We start from the raw sequence: 23,122 nt of genomic DNA, 5'->3' as shown, positions 1-23,122 counted from the left end.
TAACTAAAATTACTTGTTAGTTAACTGATACTTTGGAATCCACCAAGATAAATTCAGGGACTTCATACATTCAAAATATTGTTCTAGCTATATCTTTGTTTGTTTGTTTTTTTTTTTTGAATGAAAAAGTCCAGGAAATCAAATGGATATTTCTGGTTTATTTTTTTCTAACTAGGATAGTAATTTGTATAATCTTTAGTAATCTGTGCCTCCAATTTCATGTGGACAAAAAATACAGTTAATTGAGTACAACTTCTCTATTGTTTATATTCTTATCTTTATTACCCTATTTTGAATTTTATTCAGAAAGGAATTAATCATACATCAAAAGAATTTATGATGAATTTATTTTGGCCTGTCAATATGAGAAATCTCAACACAAATCCTACAAAGGGGCCACAGAAAATAATGGCAAACAAATGCTCAGAAGCAAATAGTTATTGAATGCAGCGGAATATCACGTTTGTTTTCAGCCTCAAGGGCTTAAGATCGTTTTAATGGGCTTTGTTAGAAAAGATCTGAAAGCTTTCAGGTCACACAGCCTGGAAGGTTGATAATTTTGGCTCTATTCCAGCCTGACCTATTAATCCGTAAGACAGCCTGGCTGCAGATACCGTTTTAGTGTTTGGTGTTGGCAGACAAGGTTAAAAGTCTAAGCAGATATCTTCAATATTGATCTAAATGGCTCCAAACCCCTAAATTTGGCTAGTCGTGGATAAATTCTAGGCTCATTTTCATGTTTCAGCCCTACTACTCAGGTCAAAATTCATACTCTCTCTAGCTTGGAATTTGTACCAAATATTGGAAATAGAAATTTGACTTAGTGAAAAGAGACTCCATCTGAAGTCTTCAACTTATGATTTGGACTTGTCTCCACAACTTTAGATGGGCAACCTCTCATGAGTCTCTTAACAAAATTGAACCTCAATTTTCCTAACTGTAATGTGAGAATTATAGCACATTATTTCCCATGAGGGATTTTTGTGAATCAAATGAATCATTTTATGTAAGTACTTTGTAAACTGTAATGCTGTGTATAATAAGACAATTATTGTATATACAGAATCTCTGGAGAAATAATCTTTTGGTTTACTGGATAGCCTTTAATTTTCATCTTTGAATGATCCTTAGGCATTTGTCCCCTTTGTGATAGTTCCAAATTTATGCATCTCTAGCCAAGATGCATTTTCTGTGTTTCAGAACTATTTATTCAGCTGATCACAGGTTATCTCTCTTCTTGGATACCACTGAGGCACCTCAAACTCAGCAAGTGAGAAGAGGAACTTGTCACTCTCTCTCTGAGATTGTTCCTCCTGTGTTTATTATATTGATTAATGACATCACCATATACCCAGCTTCCCAGGCCAGAAATCTTGGCATCATGCAAGGAGTAATCTTTTCTCCCTATTACTTACACGCCAATACAGGCATACTTCATTTTTCTGCAGTTTGCTTTATTGCATTTTGCAGATACTGCACTTTTTACGAATTGAAGTTTTGTGGCAACCCTGGTGCAAGCAAATCTAGAGGTTCCCTTTCCCCAGTAGCATGTGCTCGCTTGTTTCTGTGTAACATTTTGGTAATACTTGTAATATTTCAGACATTTTCATGATTGTTATATCTGTCATAGTAATCTGTGACCAGTGGTCTTTGATATTACTTTTATAATTATTTTGGAGTCCCACAAACTGTCCATATAGGATGACAAACTTAATCTATAAACTTTGTATGCTGACTCCTCCACCAACATGCTGTTCTCCATCTCTCTCCTTCTCCTCAGGCCTCTCTTTTCCCTGAAACACAGCAAATTGAAATTAAGCCGATAAATAAACCTACAATGGCCCCTAAATGTTCAAGTGAAAGGAAGAGTCACACATCTCTCATTTTTAGTCAAAAGCTAGAAATGATTAAACTTAGTGAGGAAGGCATTTCAAAAGCCAAGATAGGCCAAAGGCTAGGCCTCTTGTACCAAACAGTTAGCCAAGTTATGAATGCAAAGGGAAAGTTCTTGAAGGAAATAAAAGTACTAGTTTGATGAAGACATAAATGATAAGAAAGTGAAACAGCCCTGTTGCTGATGTAAAGAAAGTTTTAGTGGTCTGGATAGAAGATCAAACCAACCACAACATTCCCATAAGCTAAAGCCTAATCCAGAGCAAGGCCCTAAGTCTCTTCAATTCTATTGGAGGCATAGAGAAGGAGTCTTCAGATGAAAAGTTGGAAGCTAGCACTGGTGGTTCATGAGATTTAAGGAGATAAGCCATTTCCATAACATAAAAGTGCAAGGTGAAGTGGCAAGTGCTGACGGAGAAGCTGCCAGAAGATCTAACTAAGATCATTAATGAAGGTGAACATACTAAAGAGCAGGTTTTCAATGTAGATGAAACAATCTTCTACTGAAAGAAGATGCCAGTTAGGACTTTCATTGCTAGAGAAGAGAAGCCAGTGCCTGACTTCAGGTTTCAAAGGACAGGCTGACTTTCTGTCAGGGCCTTATGTAGCTGGTGACTTTAAGTTGAAGCCAATGCTCATTTTCCATTCCAAAAATCCCAAGACCCTTATGAATTATGTTAAATATACTGTCCCTGTGCTCTATAAGTGAAGCAGAGCCTGGATGACAGCACTTTTATATTATTTTATTTTTTACAGCATAGCTTACTGAGATGGAGTCTCACTCTGTCTCCCAGGCTGGAGTGCAGTGGCATGATCTCAGTTCACTGCAATTTCTACCTCCTGGGTTCAAGCAATTCTCCTACCTCAGCCTCCTGAGTAGCTGGGATTACAGGCACACACCACCACCCCCAACTAATTTTTGTAATTTTGTAGAGATGGGGTTTGGCCATGTTGGCCAGGCTGGTCTCGAACTCCTAACCTCAGGTGATCCACCTGCCTCGGCCTCCTAAAGTGCTGGGATTACAGGCATGAGCCACCATGCCTGGCCAGCTTACTGAATATTTTAAGGCCAGTGTTGAGAACTACTACTCAGAAAAAAAAATTTCTTTCAAAATGTTACTGTTCATTGACAATGCGCCTAGCAATGCAAGAGCTCTGATAGAGATGTACAGGGAGATTAATGTTACTTTCATGACCACTAACACAACATTCATTCTGCATCCCCTGGATAAAGGAGTAATTTTTACTTTCAAGTCTTATTATTTAAGAAATACATTTCAGAAGACTCTAACTGCCATAGATAGTGATTCCTCTGATGGATCTTGACAAGATAAATTAAAAACCTTCTGGAAAGGATTCACCAAACTGGATGATATTAAGAACAATTGTAATTAATTCATGGAAGGAGGTCAAGATATCATCATTAACAGGACTTTGGAAATAGTTGATTCCAAAACTTCTTGGATGACTTGGAGGGGTTCAAGACTTCTGTGTAGGAAGTAATTGTAGCTGCTGTGGAAATGGCAGGGCTTGAGAAGATTGACTCCAATTTTAAAGAAATTCTACTGTGTGTAAAATGCTACCAAACAGCATTGCATACTACAGACAAATTATTTATGAAATGAAAAATTGATTGATGTGGCAAACTTTATTGTTGTCTTATTTTAAGAAATTGCCACAGCCACCCCAACCATCAACAAACACTACCCTGATCAGTCAGCAACCATCAACATTGAGGCAAGACCCTCCATCAGCAAAATGATTATAACTAATTGAAGGTTCAGATGATAGCATTTTTAGCAATAAAATATTTTTTAATTAAGGCATGTACTTTTAAAATACATAATGCTATTACACACTTAGACTATAGTACAGTGTAAACATAACTTTTATGTGTGCTGGGAAACCCAAAATTCATGTGATTCATTTTCTTGCAATATTTGCTTTACTGTGGTGTTCTAGAACTAAATCTGCAATGTTTCCAAGGTATGCCTGTAAGCACCGTTGAATTTGACCTTCTTGGTAGCATTCAGATCCATCCACATCTCTCCATCTGTCTTACCAAAATCCTGGTTTAGCTCTTCAATGTCTTATCTGGATTAACACTACAGTTTCTTCTGTCATTTCCTTGCCTCTAGGCTTCCATTTCTTCTCTTATTTTTTTCACACTGTATGTAGAGATCCTGTAAAAATGCAAATTTAATCACATAACTTTCTTTAAATGCTCTGTGTCTCCTTTAGCCTATTACATACAGTTTAATATGTGAAAGCCACAATAACTTGACCTTGGCTCATCTCTCCAGCCTTTTCTCTTACTTCCTTTCCCCTTGTACAGTGTATTCTACTCAGTTCTTGAACATACCATGAACTTTTTGCCAGTAATCTTGTGCATGCCTGGAATAACCATCTCCTAACAGTCTCATCTGAATAACTTGTTTCTCAGATCTCACATCCAGGTGACTTCACTAAGAAGCCACTCTTGACATACCTCCATTCCCAAATTCAGATTGGATTGGCAGCTCCATGAATTCACTTTGCATTTTATGTGTATCTCTATCATAACAATAAGTCACATTATATTGCAATTAGTTTTTCACTTGACCTGACTTAAAGGCAGAGGCTAGCATTATTCATCAGGTCATTAGCTATCACTTCCTATCTACTTCTGATATGTCCTTCTTTTGCAGTGGTTCTGCCAATCTGCTAAAGAAGTAGCATAGTATGACACTTAATATTGCTGGATTTGGAGTCAGACACATATGAATTTAAGCCCAACTTTTCTTTTCTTTTCTTTTCTTTTTTTCTTAGATGGTGTCTTGCCCTTTCACCCATGCTGGAGTGCAGTGGCATGATCTTGGCTCACTGCAACCTCTGTCTCCTGGGTTCAAGCAATTCTCCTGCCTCAGCCTCCCAAGTAGCTGGGATTATTGGCACACACCGCCACACCTGGCTGTTTTGTGTGTGTGTGTATTTTTGGTAAAGACGGGGTTTTACCGTATTGACTAGGCTGGTCTTGAACTCCTAACTTCAAGTGATCTGCCTGCCTCCGGCCTCCCAAATTGCTGGGATTACAGGCGTGAGCCACCACACTCGGTCAAAGCCCAAATTTTTAATCCCCTGTTTCCTCATCTGTAGAACATGAATGAAAATAATACGTTTCATACAATAAAGTGTTCGTCCAGTAAGAACTCAAAAACTATTATTATTTCTTATTTTAATTTTCTTCAGGAAAGAAACCTGAATATCATACTCACTTCTATGAATTAAATACATGGGTTCTGAGGCACGGATTTTGAGACATCCTTACTGATGCTTCAACATACTGATTGATTACTTCCTGGTTCTTGGGTATTTAACATTGCCAGATTAACTGTACTCTGGATAAGTTAGGCTTTGTTAGATTCAAGAATTTTTGTTCAGATCGCATGACTAGTACACATCTAATTTCAGATTTTGGAACTCAAGTCTAAGCAAAACAAAGTAACACTAAGTAAAATAATAACAAAACTCAAACTTAAACAGCTTAAACCAATAAAACAAGAGTTTAGAGAGGGCATTGGAGATTTAAAACTTGATCATATTTTCCTATGTAAACATTTCCTCAGCATATGTACTTCTATCTGGGCACACAGTACAGCAGACCCTCTAAGAACCAGAAATGAATGAATCAGCAGGCTAAAAGAGGCTAAATTTATGTCAAACTCACCTAAATGCTGCTAGTTCACCAACGCTTCTGGCTCCTTGTTGACCTGCTGTGGCTCTGATTCATTCATTTATTCATCCCACAATTATTAATTGAACACCAACTGTGTGCCAAGACAATGGTAAGCACAGGCTTATGACTGAGTGTTTGTGTTATATTCTGAGTTACACTTCACTGCTCATGATCCCATGCCTCCCCTAGAGTTCAGATTTCCACTGGTATAATTCATGGAGTAATGAACACCAGGGAAGTCTTCAGTTCAGTGGCATGTTGTGCCTGCTTCTCCTTTGTTTATGAATTATCTTACAAACTCTCAGTCTACAGTACAATTAGCTGTATCTCCCTTTGCATCCTGAATAGTCTTCCTGACAAATGTCAACTTTCAGCAATGGGACCATGAAGAGGCCTCGATTAGATCATTGCCATGGACACAGCTCTCTCCTGTGTTTTCATCTTGGAACCTAATTAGCCTCGCTAACCAGCATTGGCTAACCTTTACATCCATTTCTCTAAGGCAGCATTTTCCAATAGAAATATAATGCAAACCGTACATGTAATTTTAAATTTTATAGTAGCAAATTTTTAAAAAGTTAAAATTAATTTTAACAACAGATTTTGTTTAGCCAAATATATATAAACCATTATCATTTCATTATTTAATCAATGTAAAAATTTTTCACTAAAATTTTTTTTGGCTACATACAGTTTACAAAACCCAATGTATATTTCACACATATAGCACATATGGATTTGAAATAGCCACATTTTAATTAATTAATTAATTAATTGAGATAGAGTTTCACTCTTGTTGCCCAGGCTGGAGTGTAATGGCGTGATCTTGGCTCACAGCAACCTCCACCTCCTGGGTTCAACTGATTCTCCTGCCTCAGCCTCCCAAGTAGCTGGAATTACAGGCATGCACCGCCACACCTGGCTAATTTTGTATTTTTAGTAGAGACAGGGTTTCTCCATGTTGGTCAGGCTGGTCTTGAACTCCTGATCTCAGATGATCTACCCGCCTTGGCCTCCCAAAGTGCTGGAATTACAGGCATGAGCCACCGCTCCCGGCCTTAGTAGCCACATTTTAAGTGCTCAATATCCATGTGTGGCTGATGGATACCATGTTACCATGTTGAAGAGGACAACTCTAAGGAGTATGTTTTCATCTGTTTACTCATCTATTTATCAAAACATTTTATCAAAGCTTTTTCTTGACCAGAGAGATGACAAGTTTACAATAAAATTTAAAGCAGTTTAAGTATACAACTTAAGTCAAATTGTGTTATAAACTATTTTTAAAAGATTATATAGACCCATGCAAAGTCACAACTAATCTTAAAATTGATAGTGAAAACAACAGAAATTTCAGTAATACAGAATAAGTTTATTCTATTTTTTTATAAAAATAAAAAGCGCAGGTCACAATAATGGCAATTTCTCCTCATACAAGGAATAACGACTGTAGCATTTGCAGGTGTAAAAAATTAGGCAGAAATGAAAACTATGCCCCCAAAATGTTTTCTTCTTGATTAACTTTTTTTCTGTAGCTAGAGTACATTTTTATCATATAGTAGAGATCCCTTTCCTTTAGGCTATCTGCTATTGAGTATGGAATGTGCTTTTTAGATTCAGACTGAAGTCATTCAGTAAATTCAGGAAATATCTATGTAAACTAATGCCAGAGAAGTGGATCCCTGGACACTGGGGCTCTGTTACAGCCATTTATAGGGGAAAATCTGCAGACCTAACTGAAGGGGTTCATTTAGCAGATGTACACCTGGCAAGCGGTGAGACAGGGAAGAAGAAAAAAGTAGTACATTGTGTGACAAAGGACAGATGTAGGGTGAGTTTGAGAGCTGAGAAAGCAATGGGTAAAGATTCTAAATGGGAGGATTAGGGTTAAACTCGAGGAATAGAAAGATGAAGTAAGAGGTTGTGATAGATTTTCTGATTGTTCTCCAAATTTGCTGCCTCTTTGTTTGAGGATTATATGTCTGCTTAGCGGATGTCAGGTTTGACCTTGTGTGACTTACTTAGACAAAAGAGAAGTGAGTGGATGCATGCCCCTTTGAAGTGGAAGCTTTAAGAACCATTGCAGATGTTGCCATCTTTGTTCTTCTTCTACAAGGTGATCAGCCTATTCCATATAGGTGTTGCCAGTGAGGTCCATGCAATGTGAGGGAGAAATTAATTTTTGTTGTTGAAAGCCACAAGGATTTTTTTTCTGCAGCATAACCTAACAAAAGCTGATTAATAAAGGTCAAAAGTGAGCAAGCAATAATATTGTGGACAAGTCCGGGGCTGGCTTAAGATGAAGCTTAAGAACAAGAGTTCTGGTCTCTGGGTTTCTCCTAATATTGTACCTGCCAGACTGTGTGCTTCTCTACAGTGCAGTGTGGTATCATGGTTATAAAAATATGGACTAGGCATCAAGCAGTAGCTCCTCTACTCAATAGGCACATTATTTAATGTATCTTTCCCTTTGTACTTCAGCTTGCTCTGCAATTGGGATAACAAAACCTACCTCCTGGCAATTGTCATAAAGATTGAGCAAAGTAATAAGTGCTTCACAGACTCTCTGGCACACAGAAAGCACAAAGTAAATAGTAACTATAGTCATTATTTTAGTTTCACACAATGAAATATGCTTAAAATTGAGAATACATGAAAGGTTAATGCATATAACCCATTCAATGAAGGAATACATTTTAATGAAATTACTATAATAGATATTTGCTCAGTTTTTACCTAAGCACTTACTATGGTGGCTGTTTAGCTAGTTCAATGGTGCTTTTCAAAAAATAGAAATAGATACACGGTTTTCCAAGTTAAATGTATGGTTTATTGTACATTATGACATTGGCATTGACTTTCATTTATTAAAGCAGAGTATTGTTTATTTTACTGCCACAAGACAAAGCTAACTGGTTAGCCTCTGATGAGTGGTAGAATAATTGATAAGACTACCAGACCTATTGTAAAGGATGGAGAATACTTTTTAGAATAGGAAAACATGAATTTAAGCAAACATGTGTGGTAGGCAAAATAATGCCTTCCCTAAAGATGTCCACATTCAATCTTTAGAATTTGTGAATATGTTAGGTTATACGGAAAAGGAAATTAAAGATGTAGATAGAATTAAGTTTGCAAATCAGCTGACTTTGAGATGAGATTAGCCTAGGTTATCCAGATGGATTCAATCTAATCAGAAATTGCCTTATAAGTGAGAGAGAAAGGCAGCTGAGGGAAAACCCAAATGATGGCTATTTGAGAAAGATTTGGGCTGACATATTGGCTTGAAGACAGAAGGAGATCTTGAGCCAAGGAATGTGGGTAGCTTCTTGAAGCTATTAGGTTGGTGCAGAAGTAATTGCAGTTTTTACCGTTACTTTCAATGACAAACCACAATTACTTTTGCACCAACCTAATAGAAGAAGCAAAGAAATAGATTCTCCCTTAGGGTCTCCAGAAGGAACAGCTCTGCAAACACCTTGATTTTAGCCCACTGAGACCTTTCAACAAATAGAGCTAAAAATTTAGATATCCACTTGAAAATAACACATTTAAATCTATAATTAATTAAATTGAAAAGGAATAATAGACCTAAGTGTAAAAGCTAAAACTATAAAACTTTCAGAAGAAAACATAGGAGGATGACCTTGTGTTGGGCAAAGATTTCTTAGATACCACATTGAAAGTAAAGTCTATATAAAATAAATTAGACTTCATCAAAACTTAAAACTTTTGATGTTTTGAAAAGAATCCATAAGAGAATGGAAGATAATTCATATTCGATGACAAATGTTTGCAAACTTTACATCTGATGAAGTCCTTTTATTAAGAATGTGTAGAAAACTCAAAATTCAATGAGAAAATAAACCAATTAAATCTGTGTAAAATATTTGAATAGACATGTCATCAAAGAAAATACCTTAACAATAAATAAGCACATAAAAATATGCTCAATAGAGAAATGCAAATTAAAACCACAATGTCATACTATTACTACACCTCTATTAGAATAGCTAAAATTAAAGAACTGACCATAGCACGTGTTGACAAAGATGTGGAGGAACTGGAATTCCCATACACTGTTGGTGGGAATTTGAATAGTCTGAGCCCAAGCTAAGCCATCATATCCCCTGTGACCTGCACGTATACATCCAAATGGCCTGAAGCAACTGAAGAATCACAAAAGAAGTGAAAATGGCTGGTTCCTGCCTTAACTGATGACATTACCTTGTGAAATTCCTTCTCCTGGCTCAGAAGCTCCCCCAGTGAGCACCTTGTGACCCCTGCCTCTGCTCACCAGAGAACAACCCTTTGACTGTAATTTTCCATTACCTACCCAAATTCTATAAAACTGCCCAACCCCTATCTCCCTTCACTGACTCCTTTTTTGGACTCAGCTCACCTACACTCAGGTGATTAAAAGCTTTATTGCTCATACAAATCCTGTTTGGTGGTCTCTTCACATGGACATGCATGACATTTGGTGTTGAAGACCTGGGACAGGAGGACTCCTTTGGGAGACCAGTCCTCTGTCCTTGTCCTCACTCTGTGAGGAGATCCACCTACCATCTTGGGTCCTCAGACCAAACAGCCCAAGGAACATCTTACCAATTTCATATCAGATAAGCGGTCTTTTCACTCTCTTCTCCAGCCTCTCTTGCACCCTTCTATCTCCCTCTCTCGCTACCCTTCAATCCCCCTGTCCTTCCAATTCCAGTTCTTTTTCCTCTCTAGTAGCAACAAAGGAGACACATTTTATCCATGGACCCAAAACTCCAGTGCCAGTCACGGACTTGGGAAGACAGTCTTCCCTTGGTGTCTAATCACTACGGGGATGCCTGCCTGATTATTCACCCACACTGCATTGGTGTCTGATCACCACAGGGATGCCTGCCTTGGTCATTCACCCACATTCCCTTGGTGGCAAGTCAATTGCGAAGATGCCTGCTTTGGCTGCTCACCATCCCCCTTCTCCATGTCTCTACCCTCTCTTTTCTCTGGGCTTGCCTCCTTCACTATGGGCAACCTTCCACCCTCCATTACCCCTTCTCCTTTAGCCTGTGTTCTCAAAAACTTAAAACCTCTTTGACTCTTACTTGATCTAAAATCTAAGCGTCTTATTTTCTTCTGCAACACCGCTTGGCCCCAATACAAACTCGATAATTGTTCTAAATAGCCAGAAAATGGCACTTTGATTTCTCCATTTTACAAGATCTGGATGATTTTTGTTGAAAAATGAGCAAATGGTTCTGAGATGCCTGATGTCCAGGCATCCTTTTACACATTGGTCCCTCCCTAGCCTCTGCTCCCAATGTGACTTGTCCCAAATCTTTCTTCTTTCTCTCCTGTCTGTTCCTTCAGTCTCCACTCCAAGCTCTGAGTTCTTTGAATCCTCCTTTTCTACGGACCCATCCGACCTCTCCCCTCCTCCCCAGGCTGCTCCTCACCAGGCCGAGCCTGGCCCCAATTCTTCCTCAGCCCTCAGCCTCCACTCCCCCGCCCTATAGTCCTTTTATCACCTTCCCTCCTCACACGCAGTCTGGCTTACAGTTTCATTCATCAACTAGCCCTCCCCCACCTGCCCAACAATTTCCTCTTAAAGAGGTGGCTGAAGCTGAAGGCATAGCCAAAGTTAATGCTCCTTTTCCTTTATCTGACCTCTCCCAAATCAGTTAGAATTTAGGCTCTTTTTCATCAAATATAAAAACTCAACCCAGTTCATGGCCCATTTGGCAACACCCCTTAGACGCTTTACTGCCCTAGACCCAGAGGGGCCAGAAGGCTCTCTTATTCTCAATATTCATTTTATTACCCAACCAGCTCCCGACATTAGAAAAAGCTCTAAAAATTAGATTCTGACCTTCAAACCCTGCAACAGGACTTAACTAACCTCGCCATCAAGGTGTACAATAAAAGAGGCAGCCAAGTAGTAACGTATTTCTGAGTTGCAATTACTTGCCTCCACTGTGAGAGAAACCCCAGCCACATCTACAGCACACAAGAACTTCGAAACGCCTGAACCACAGTGGCCAGGCATTCCTCCAGGACTGCCTCCCCCAGGATCTTGCTTCAAGTGCTGGAAATCTGGCCACTGGGCCAAGGAATGCCCACAGCCAAGGTTTTCTCCTAAGCCATGTCCCATCTGTGTGGGACCCCACTGGAAATCGGACTGTCCAACTCACCTGGCAGCCACTCCCAGAGCCCCTGGAACTCTGGCCCAAGGCTCCCTGACTGACTCCTTCCCAGATCTTCTCAGCTTAGCGGCTGAAGATTGATGCTGCCCAATTGCCTTGGAAGCCTCCTGGACCATCACAGACACTTTGGGTAACTCTTACAATGAAGAGTAGGTCCGTCCCCTTCTTAATCAATATGGAGGCTACCCACTCCACATTACCTTCTTTTCAAGGGCCTGTTTCCCTTGCCTCCATAACTGCTGTGGGTATTGACGGCCAGGCTTCTAAACCTCTTAAAACTCCCCAACTCTGGTGCCAATTTAGACAATATTCTTTTATACACTCCTTTTTAGTTATCCCCACCTGCCCAGCTCCCTTATTAACTCAAGACATTTTAACTAAATTATCTGCTTCCCTGACTATTCCTGTACGACAGCCACACCTTATTGCCACCCTTTTCCCCAGTTCAAAGCCTCCTTTGCATCCTCCCCTTGTGTCTCCCTACCTTAATCCACAAGTATGGGACACTTCTACTTCCTCCTTGGTGACCCATCAGGCATGCCTTACGATCCCATTAAAACCTAATCACTCTTACCTGGCTCAATGCCAGTACCACATCCCACAACAGGCTTTACGAGGACTAAAGCCTGTTATCACTTGCCTGTTACAATACGGCCTTTTAAAGCCTACACATTCTCCTTATAACTCCCCTACCCCACCTGTCGAGAAACTGGACAAATCTTATGGGCTAGTTCAGGATCTTCACCTTATCTGCAGCACCTCTTACAAATCTTCCCAACAGGACACCCTCCTGCTCCTCCAATATCTATTCTCAAAGGGATATCACATATCCCCCTCCAAAGCCTAAGTTTCTTCCTCATCTATTACCTATCTCCGCATAATTCTTCATAAAAACACATGTGCTCTCCCTACTGATTGTGTCTGGCTAATCTCCAAGCCTCAACCCCTTCTACAAAACAACAGCTCTTTTCCTCCTAGGCATGGTTAGGTACTTTTGCCTTTGGACACCTAGTTTTACCATCCTGACTAAACCATTATATAAACTCACAAAAGGCAACATAGTTGACCCCATACATCCACTCCTTTCTCCATTCCTTAAAAACAGCCCTAGAAGCTGCTTCCACACTAGCTCTCCCTAACTCATCCCAACTCTTTTCATTACACACAGCCAAAGTACAGGGCTATGCAGTTGGAATTCCTTACACAAGAGCCAGGACTGCGCCCTGTAGCCTTTCTGTCCAAACAACTTGACCTCACAGTTCTGGGCAAGCCCTCATATCTCTGTGTGGCAAAGGGACTACGTGTCAATAATCTACACTGATTCCAAGTATGTCTTCCACATCCTTCACCACCATGCTATTATATGGGCAGAAAGAAGTTTCCTCACTACACAAGGGTCCTCCGTCATTAATATCTCTTTAATAAAAACTCTTCTCAAGGCTGCTTTACTTCCAAAAAAAAAAAAAAAAAAGCTGGAGTCATTCACTGCAAAGGCCATTAAAGGGCCTCAGACCCCATTGCTCAAGGCAACAATTATGCTGATAACACAGCTAAAAAAGCAGCCAGTATTCCTACTTCTGTCCCTCATGGCCAGTTTTTCTCCTCATCAGTCACTCCTATTTACTCTCCCACTGAAGTTTCCACCTATCAATCCCTCACCACTCAAGGCAGATGGTTCTTAGACCAAAAAAAGAATCTCCTTCCAGCCTCACAAGCCCATTCTATTCTGTCATCATTTCATTACCTCTTCCATGTAGGTTACAAGCCGCTAGCCCACCTCTTAGAACCAACCTCTCATTTCCTTTCCATCATAGGACTCTATCCTCAAGGAAATCACTTCTCGGTGTTTCATCTGCTATTCTACTACTCCTTGGGGATTGTTCAGGCCCCCTCTCTTCCCTACACATCAAGCTCAGGGATTTGCCCCTGCCCAGGACTGGCAAATTGACTTTATTCACATGCCCCTAGTCAGGAAACTAAAATACCTCTTTGTCTGGGTACATACTTTCACTAGATGGGTAGAGGCCTTTCCCACATGGTCTGAAAAGGCCACAGTGGTCATTTCTTCCCTTCCGTAAGACATAATACCTCAGTTCCCACCTCTATACAGTCCAATAATGGACCGGACTTTATTAGTCAAATCAACTAAGCAGTTTCTCAGGCTCTTGGTATTCAATGGAAATTTCATACCCCTTACCGTCCTCAATCTTCAGGAAAGGTAGAACGGGACTAATGGTCTTTAAAAAACACACCTCACCAAGCTCAGCCTCCAACTTAAAAAGGAGGACTCTGTCAAGGATAGAGCCCCAAAATTCACCAACCAAGCAAGTAATTATGCTGAACCCCCTTGGGCACTCTCTAATTGGATGTCCTGGGTCCTCCCAATTCTTAGTCCTTTGATACCTGTTTTTCTCCTTCTCTTATTTGGACCTTGTGCCTTCTGTTTAGTTTCTCAATTCATATAAAACCGCATCCAGGTGATCACCAATCATTCTGTATGACAAATGCTCCTTCTAACAACCCCACAATATCACCCCTTACCACAAAATCTTCCTTCAGCTTAATTTCTCCCACTCTAGGTTCCCATGCCAACCCAATCCTGCTCGAAACAGCCATGAAAAAAAATCGCCCATTATCTCTCCATATCACCCTCCAAAAGTTTCACTGCCCCAACGCTTCAACACTATTTTGTTTCATTTTTCTTATTAATATAAGAAGACAGGAATGTCAGGCCTCTGAGCCCAAGCTAAGCCATCATATCCCCTGTGACCTGCACGTATACATCCAAATGGCCTGAAGCAACTGAAGAATCACAAAAGAAGTGAAAATGGCTGATTCCTGCCTTAATTGATGACATTCCACCATTGTGATTTGTTCCTACCCCACCTAAACTGAGCAATTAACCTTGTGAAATTCCTTCTCCTGGCTCAGAAGCTCCCCCACTGAGCACCTTGTGACTCCTGCCCCTTCCCACCAGAGAACAACGCCTTTGATTATAATTTTCCGCTACTACCCAAATCCTATAAAACTGCCCAACCCCTATCTCCCTTCGCTGACTCCTTTTTCGGACTTAGCCCACCTGCACCCAGGTGATCAAAAAGCTTTATTGCTCACACAAAGCCTGTTTGGTGACCTCTGCACATGGATGTGCATGACAGAATAATAGACCTAAACATAAAAGCTAAAACTATAAAACTTTAAGAAAAAACATAGGAGAATGATGTTGTGTCAGGCAAAGATTTCTTAGATACCACATTAAAAGTAAAGTCCATATAAAATAAATTAGACTTCATCAAAATTTAAAACTTTTGATGTTTTGAAAAGAATCCATAAGAGAATGGAAGACAATTCATATTCTGTGAGAAATGTTTGCAAACTTTATATCTGATGAAGGCCTTTTATTCAGAATGTGTAGAAAATTCAAAATGCAATAAGAAAATAAACCAATCAAATCTGTGTAAAATATTTGAATAGACAAGTCATCAAAGAAAATACCTTGATAATAAATAAGCACATAAAAATATGCTCAATAGAGAAATGCAAATTAAAACTACAATGTCATACTATTACTACACATCTATTAGAATAGCTAAAATTAAAGAACTGACCATAGCACGTGTTGACAAAGATGTGAAGGAACTGGAATTCCCATACATTATTGGTGGGAATTTGAATAGTAAAACCACTTTGCAAAGTTATTTGGCAGTTTCTTAAAATGTTAAACTTAAAAAAACCCAAATTTTCAGTAACAGGTAATTGAAAAAACAAATCGTGTTATGTCAATGTAGTGGAACACTGCCCAGCAATGAAAAGCAGAAAACTACTGGTACACACAGTATGAGTGAATCTCCAAATAATTATACTGAGCAAAATAAGCTGGACAAGAAAAAAGGATATAGTGTATGATCCCATTTATAAAAAGCTCCAGGAAATATAAATTATTTTATAGTGACAGATAGCAGATTGATGGTGGCCTGGGGATGGCACAGAGAGTGGAGAGGAGGAAGGAAGGAAGACAAAGAGGCACAAAGAAAGTGTTAAGGGTGATAGATATGCTTCTTTAAAAAAAAAAAAACTTTTATTTTAAGTTTGGGGTACAAGCACAGGTTTGCTACATAGCTAAAGTTGTGTCATGGGGGTTTTCTGTACAGATTTTTTCATCACCCAGGTATTAAACCTAGTACCCATTAGTTATTTTTCCTGATCATCTCCCTCCTTTCACCCTCCACCCTCTGAGAGGCCCCAGTGAGTGTTGTTCCCCTCTGTGTGTCCCTGTGTGCTCATCATGAAATCAACCTAAATGCCCATCAATGATAGACTGGGTGAAACAATTCTGGTACATAAACACCATGGAATACAATGCAGCCATAAAAAAGGAAGAGATCATGTCCTTTAAAGGGACATGAATGGAGCTAGAGGCCATTATCGTTAGCAAACTAACACAGGAACAGAGAACCAAATATGCTCACTCTTTTGATTATAGGAATGGCTGCCTAGGTGAATTCATATGCCACAACCGATTAACTGTAAACCTTATATATGCTCACTTTATTTTATATCAATTATATTTCAGTAATTAGAGAAAAAGATACTGTCCTTTTCTAATCCTTGCATAATGGCAAAGCATAAGACCATCTGGGAATACAAAAAAAAAATTAAGTCTGGGTTGACCCTTGGGTTTAACAATATGATTTCTCATTTAATTGAATTGTGAGACTAACAGAAGTTAAAAAAAATCTATACACACATTCATACTCACTCATGCGTACATTTTTTGGGACCAGCTCTTTCTCTTTATCTCCATCTAGCCGTTTCATGTGAGAATCTGCTAGCATTTTACAGAAAGAATTAATTTTTGGATTCCCAGTTTAAAGATTTTAAGTAGTAATCTAATTCAGCATGCAATTAATGTTTTATGAACCACTGGGATTTTCAAGTAGCAATTTTCCATAGTAGGATTTTTGAATTTCTGGCCCAACAGAAATCACTCTGGTTTTTGTCTTTGTACATCAGATGGCAGGGATCCCCAACCTTTCTGTGAAGCAGCTCTACAAATATATTTTGGCTAAGCCATTTACAAACTAAAATTACCCAGAAAAGAAGATGTGCAGTCAAGTCACCCACCACAGGCAACACGGTGAAATCCCATCTCTACAAAAAAAAAAAAAAAAATACAAAAATTAGCTAGGCATGGTGATACACACTAGTGGTTCCAGCTATGTGGGAGGCTGAGGTGGGAGGATTGCTTAAGTGCAGGAGATGAAGGTTGCTGTGATCCAAGATCATGCCACTGCACTCTAGCTTGGGTGACAGAGCGAGAACGTCTAAAAAAAAAAAAAAGGAGGTAATACATATTTAAATTTGTCTATTACTTATCTTTTCTTTTTTGTGCTTCCTTTTTGTTCTCCGGGGGCAACTTCTCTGTTAAGTCTCCTTAAAGTTATTGCTTCTTTTACTAACTTGATGATATATTTCATACTTGTATTTTCTGTCGTTACCTAGCTGTTTTAAGTTTCTAAATTTTTAGACTGATTTGCAATTCATGTATTTTTGTGGCATTTTGTAAATTATGCATCATCTCTGGTCTTTAAAAGGCATCATGTTACAAGTGTGCTGCAGTGACTTGGTGCTTCCCAAGTCAACATGTGCTTTACACAAAAACAGTATGTCTTGCATCCTAAGCTTCTTTCATAGTCTGTACGTTCTCGCTCCCCTCCCCTCTCTCTCACTCTTTCTCTCACGCTCACTTTCTTCCTACTTTAAATTATAGTTCCATGTTATGCTGTTTTTCTCAGAGTCAGCCTAAACAAAATGCTTTTTATTGTTTTATGGGCAGTTGGTTCCTCTAAGTACTGATAACTCAATTATCCCGCCCAATCATATACTTGTGCCTGATTATTGCAAATCCTAAACTTTGTGGGTTTTTTTTTTTTTTGACATTTATGGCCTTATAGCAAGTGATTGCCATGCAGAATAACTAAAATTACATTAGTGATGTTGGTAATTGACTTCATTGCCTAGATCCGTAAGCTCTCTCTGGTTTGGGAGGTAATGGAATTTAAAGTTTTGCCAGCTAGGCTTTCAACTTTGGCATTTTCAGATTGAAAGATGAAGACACCCCATATGAAGTATTCTTGACTTTCCTTATCTCTTCCTCAAAGAGAGTACTAATCTTGAAACAATAGGTGAAGATTTGATTGCTACAAATGCTTAGGTTTTGGGGGCAGGTTACCAGGAGAGATCCATTGTAAAAATGCTGACCTAATAGGTAACTTCACAAACACGGGCTTCATCTAAGATCTTAGTGCATTAATAAAATTAGACAATTTTAAAGTAGTCCAGCATAGGATAGTCTATGAGGTTATACAAAACTTCTTGTTTATTTTTATTAAAATTATAAATTTAAATGAAATAAAAATTATATTTTCATGAAGCCACTCATTACATAACTATCCAACTTTGACACATTGTTACCTGTAACTTGTTGTTTAAAAAATGTTTATGGGTATATAGTTGTGTGTGTGTGTGTATATATGCATATATACGTGTGTATATATACACATACAGATACACCTACTTATATATATGTATATACACCTACACATGTATAGGGTTTCTCTTTCTCACTTTTGCTATTCTTTCAAATATATAAGCTATATATACACACACATATATATGGGAGAAGCAAAGTGGACACCTACCCCATATATATATAAATAAAATAAGACAATTTCAAAATAGTCAGCATAGGATATAAGTATGGGGTACATGAGACATTTTGATACGGGCATGCAATGTGAAGTAAGCACATCGTGGAGAATGGGGTATCCATCCCATCAAACATTTATCTTTTGAGTTACAAATAATCTAATTACATTCTTTAAGTTATTTTGAAATATACATTAAGTTATTGACTATAGTCACCCTATTGTGCCATCAAATTGTAACTTGTTTTGTTCTCAGTGAAAAGTGAAATAAAATTACCTGGAATGTTCACAAAGACGGAACTATCATTAGAAGAGTATTGTAAGAATGAGGGCTTTGTGTTTGATAGCCTAGTTAAATGGAAGCCTTAGTTGACTCCATGTTTTATGTTAAGCGAGTTATTTAAGCTCCTGATCCTCTGTTCCTCAATTCTAAAATAGACGTCACAATAGTTAACTATGAGATAACGATCTCATAGGGTTTTTGTTAGTATTGAATGAGATAATGTAAATAAATTGGCTAGAAAAGTGACTGACCTGTGAATGTTAATTGTTATTTTTAACAAATATCCTTACAATGTTACAAATATTTGCTTTACTCTGTTTGATAATGTAGCCTCTCTGGTTCATAAACTCCCATCAGTAAAATAAAGGAGTTGGATTAAATTTTTTTTCAAAATCATGCTAGTTGTTTCGAAAGGATTTTACTGGTCTTCTCTCAGTTACAGAATTAGAGTTTTCCAGGGGATGGTATTTTATCTCTCTTTTGCTTCTCATAATTTAGTTGGAAGATAGTCTCTACTCATCTGAAATCTGATAATGATTTCTATATTGATTTTAGTTAGCCTTTTTGTACAAGAGACACATATATTTAATCTTAATTATTCAGTCTTTTGGCTTTAATTTTATAAAACCTCATTCTCTGGTCAACACTTTGGACAATCTCCCTTTTATTTTATTTTATTTTTTCTTCCCTGCTTACACAATGTTAATGTACAGCTATCTTGAAGAAAAGCATATAGGACATTTTTAAAATCTGTGCAGAGATTGTGGGATTTAAGCAATAGATTTATCTGTGGTTTGGGATTCTTTCTTTCCTCAGATGTTATAATCCATCTTCCAGTTTTCCTAGTCTCTTAATCCTGAAGTACATTGTTAGCTTTAATTTTTTTTCCTGAGAGTTGGAGTTTGCCTCCACTTTGCTTCTCCCTTATTGCCCTGGCACCCGCACCCCATGCCAATTCTCTGTGTACTGGCATTTGAATGGTTTTCTATCTTGACCTGGAAAATGTTAAAGTATTCAATAGAGCACTACCTTAACATGCAAAAGAGCAACAGCAGCTAAAACAAATAGGGGATTATTTTTCTCATGTAGGAAAAAGTCTGGAAAGAAGTAAGTCTATGCTGGTGCAGTGGCTTGGTGACATCAGTAAAGACTCAGGTGCTCTTCACCTTTCTGCTCTGCTCTCCTTGGTAGTTTGGCTTCTCAACTCCATGATACTCTTGCCTTCTGGGGATCAGGGCATCACATTTGCTTTCAAAGCAGGAAGGCGACAGAAGAGTAGAACCAGTCACAAATACCTCTTTCATTGGAAAGCAAATTAAAAAGGATGCTTGTGGCAAACATTGTTGGCTCACTAAATATTCATTCCCAACCCCTTCTGCTTTGCCACCTTCCCTCATAAAGGATTAAAAACCTAAATACTCATTTTTTTTTCTACTTCTCAGAGAACAAGGAATGGCCATGTGGCACAATATGACCAATAAGACATAAGAGAAGAAAAATCTGTTGGGGGTAAAAAAGACTGGCTTCTGGCACCTGCGCCCCTGAAAATACAAGTTGAATTGTGCCTTTACTAAAATGGTTATACAAAGTAATACCTTATCATATCTTTCAGTCTAAGACCAATTAGAGTTGGAGTCAAATGTAATTCTCACTCCATTCATTTTTTTTAAATAAACATTGTAAGTTCTCTCTTCACATTAAAGAGCATGGATTGGACAAAACCCACAGAAAAGGCTTAATGCTAATTTGCCTTTGTTACTTCTTTCATAGTTCTCCTTTCAATTTTATTTTGTTTTACTTCATTTATGTCTATAAGGGACCTTTGCATATGCAGGATATTTTTGAGAACTCTGTAGGCACAAGATGTCTCTTAGTCTGAGTTATGATAAACTGAATGGTTTTGCAGTATGAAAAAAGTCATATCTTAAATTATTTAATGAACACACAATAATTTGTGTATTATGATTTTACATCCATAACACATGTGTTTGCATATTTGGTGGAGGTTACCTTATACAATTTTGGGACTTTTTAATGTCAATTTATGTTAAAAAATCCACTTCTATTGGATCTTTTCTATCTGATTACCATCTAATTGGATGTTTTATATCTAATTTATATCTATGAGATGTTTTATATCTAAAATCTTATTATCTATTGTCTTATAGCTTATATATTTGAAAGAGTGGCAAAAGTGAGAAAGAGAAACCCTATGCATTTATCTTTCTCATGTTTGTTACTCTTTTTACTGGGAATAGTTTTAGGGTGTTTCTTTTTCTCATTTTCTTTGTTCCTATTCTTTCCAGGATCATCCAACCATTCAGGTATGATGTGACATCATGGTTAAGTGTATTCTTTAATTGTGTGGTTTAGTGTTCCACAACAAATATTACACTCTGGGGTTGTAAAAGTCTCTGAGTCAACATTATAGTAGAGTGGCAAGAAGCAGAATAATAGGGGACAGGAAAAGATTAAACTGGGTACCAAATTCTCGTTAAGGCTACAATATTTCTATTTCTACCAAGAGGGCAATTGTGCTGCATCTCATATTCATTTTTCACAGGGGTGTTAACCATCTGGTTCCTCTTGTTTTCCCCTTCTCACTCATTCACATCTGTTGCTTCTTCATTGTTCTACACATGCTTACATTCCATACTTGATGTTCATTTCCATAAAAATTCATATTCATGAGAATGCCTAGATTTTACCTATAGTTCTTTTAAGATAATCACAGTGAAACAGCAGCCAAGGTCACAAGAAAGAGCATATAGAGATTTGACATGCTCACTGCCACGGAAATCTATGGCAAGGAATAGCTGCTGGTCATGTTTTGCCTGTCTAAACACTCATTTGAAAGGAGCACCAGAGCTAGCAGTCTGACACATCCTTCCTGGTTGGGTCACCACATTAAGTGTGCTTAGCTATTTGTAAAGCTATCTGGAGAGAAAGAGCATGTTAAATTAGAAACAGATGGGAAGAATGACACACATAGCTCTGGAATTCACAGTGCAGGGCGGCAGAGTTCAGTCAGGTTCTTGACATCCTGACAATCTTGTCTCTGCAGGAAAAGGAAAGAAAACACCTGGAGATCCTGGGTTTGGTGGTGGTAAGTTCACATTTGGGGCCATTTGCTTTCTGAGTTGCTCAGATTGGTTTCCCTCTGTTTTTCTTTAAGTGGATTTCTTCATCTGTAGTCTTTTTTCTTTCATCATCCTCACTACCCACTTCTTGCCTGCATCCTGTCATTCCTGCTACCCCCCACATCAATTTAAGTTAAAGTAGAAACTCTGGGCAACAGGTTAAAAGAAATGTAAAAATTCCCAACTTTCTTTTTCTTGGATGCTGGAGTTTCTTCATGCTCTCTGTCATTACCAAGCTTACTAAATACTACTATATTAAAAATAAAACATTCCAATTAGAATTTTAAAAGGCTGTATTCATATTGTCTGGCTATAAAGTCAGTGAAGGGGCAATGTGATAGGTAAAAATCAGTAGTTTTGATTTCTGTAAACAACATCTTGAGACATATTTAGTGTCAGAGCAAATATACAAATATAAAAGGCAAATGATACCAAACAACTTACTTAGAAATTAACACATTTAACTCTATTTTTAGATATAAGTATATTAAATCATTAATATGATAAAGTGTAAATGCATTTGGACATTTTCTCAGGTAGGAGGTGATGTGGTATCTTACAAATAATAATCAACTGGGAGTTAGGAGGCCTTGTGTCACATCTTGGTTTTGCTATTAACTTGCCATTTTCATTTTACTTTTTAAATAAGATGAGTGGATTTATATTAAGTGTTCATTAAAATCCTGGCTAAGTTCAAGAGAACTCAAATGGGATAAGTACTTTTGGTAAGTTAATGAGGGAAGAGGGAGCTCTATGAACATTTGATTTAGGTCTGTGTTGGGGAGGTTGTCACAAAGGTTACTAACCTGTAGAGGAAGGTGTCATTAAAGAGGTAGGGTACAGAAAGGTATTTGAATAAAAAACAGTGGAGACTTTCGTGAGCTGTCACAAAAGGCAACTCAAGCTTTAAAAAGATAATAAATAAAATATCCAGGGGCAAATGGAAATTAGAAGCTGAAGTATAAAAAGAGGAAGTAAATAACAACTTAATAGGACAATCTCAAACAGAATTTTCAAGCGAACAAAAAATAACCTTTGGAAAAAATCAGAATAAGAAGACTTTTGCTTATGATTTGTTCAAAGCAACATGTCACTGCCTAAACAGCGTGTCCTTCTAAATCAGGGTTCTCAACCTCAGCATTGTTGACATTTTGAACTGAATAACTCTTTTTTTTTTCTGGGGGTGATCA

General features: G+C 38.1%; 1 long non-coding RNA gene across 1 annotated transcript; it reads right to left on the bottom strand.

The window, feature by feature from the left end:
- Nucleotides 1–3,764: 3,764 nt before the first annotated feature.
- On the bottom strand, nt 3,765–18,940 carry LOC107974099 (uncharacterized). The gene is made up of 4 exons (XR_010156389.1): nt 18,787–18,940; nt 16,894–16,953; nt 4,888–5,022; nt 3,765–4,076 (listed from the first exon to the last, which is right to left on the bottom strand). It is a non-coding gene; the product is annotated as an uncharacterized LOC107974099 (long non-coding RNA).
- Between the last annotated feature and the right edge of the window lie 4,182 nt (nt 18,941–23,122).

Source organism: Pan troglodytes, chromosome 3 (genome assembly GCF_028858775.2).
Source record: "Pan troglodytes isolate AG18354 chromosome 3, NHGRI_mPanTro3-v2.0_pri, whole genome shotgun sequence".
Classification (NCBI taxonomy): domain Eukaryota; kingdom Metazoa; phylum Chordata; class Mammalia; order Primates; family Hominidae; genus Pan; species Pan troglodytes.
This window is presented reverse-complemented; position numbering and strand designations above follow the sequence as displayed.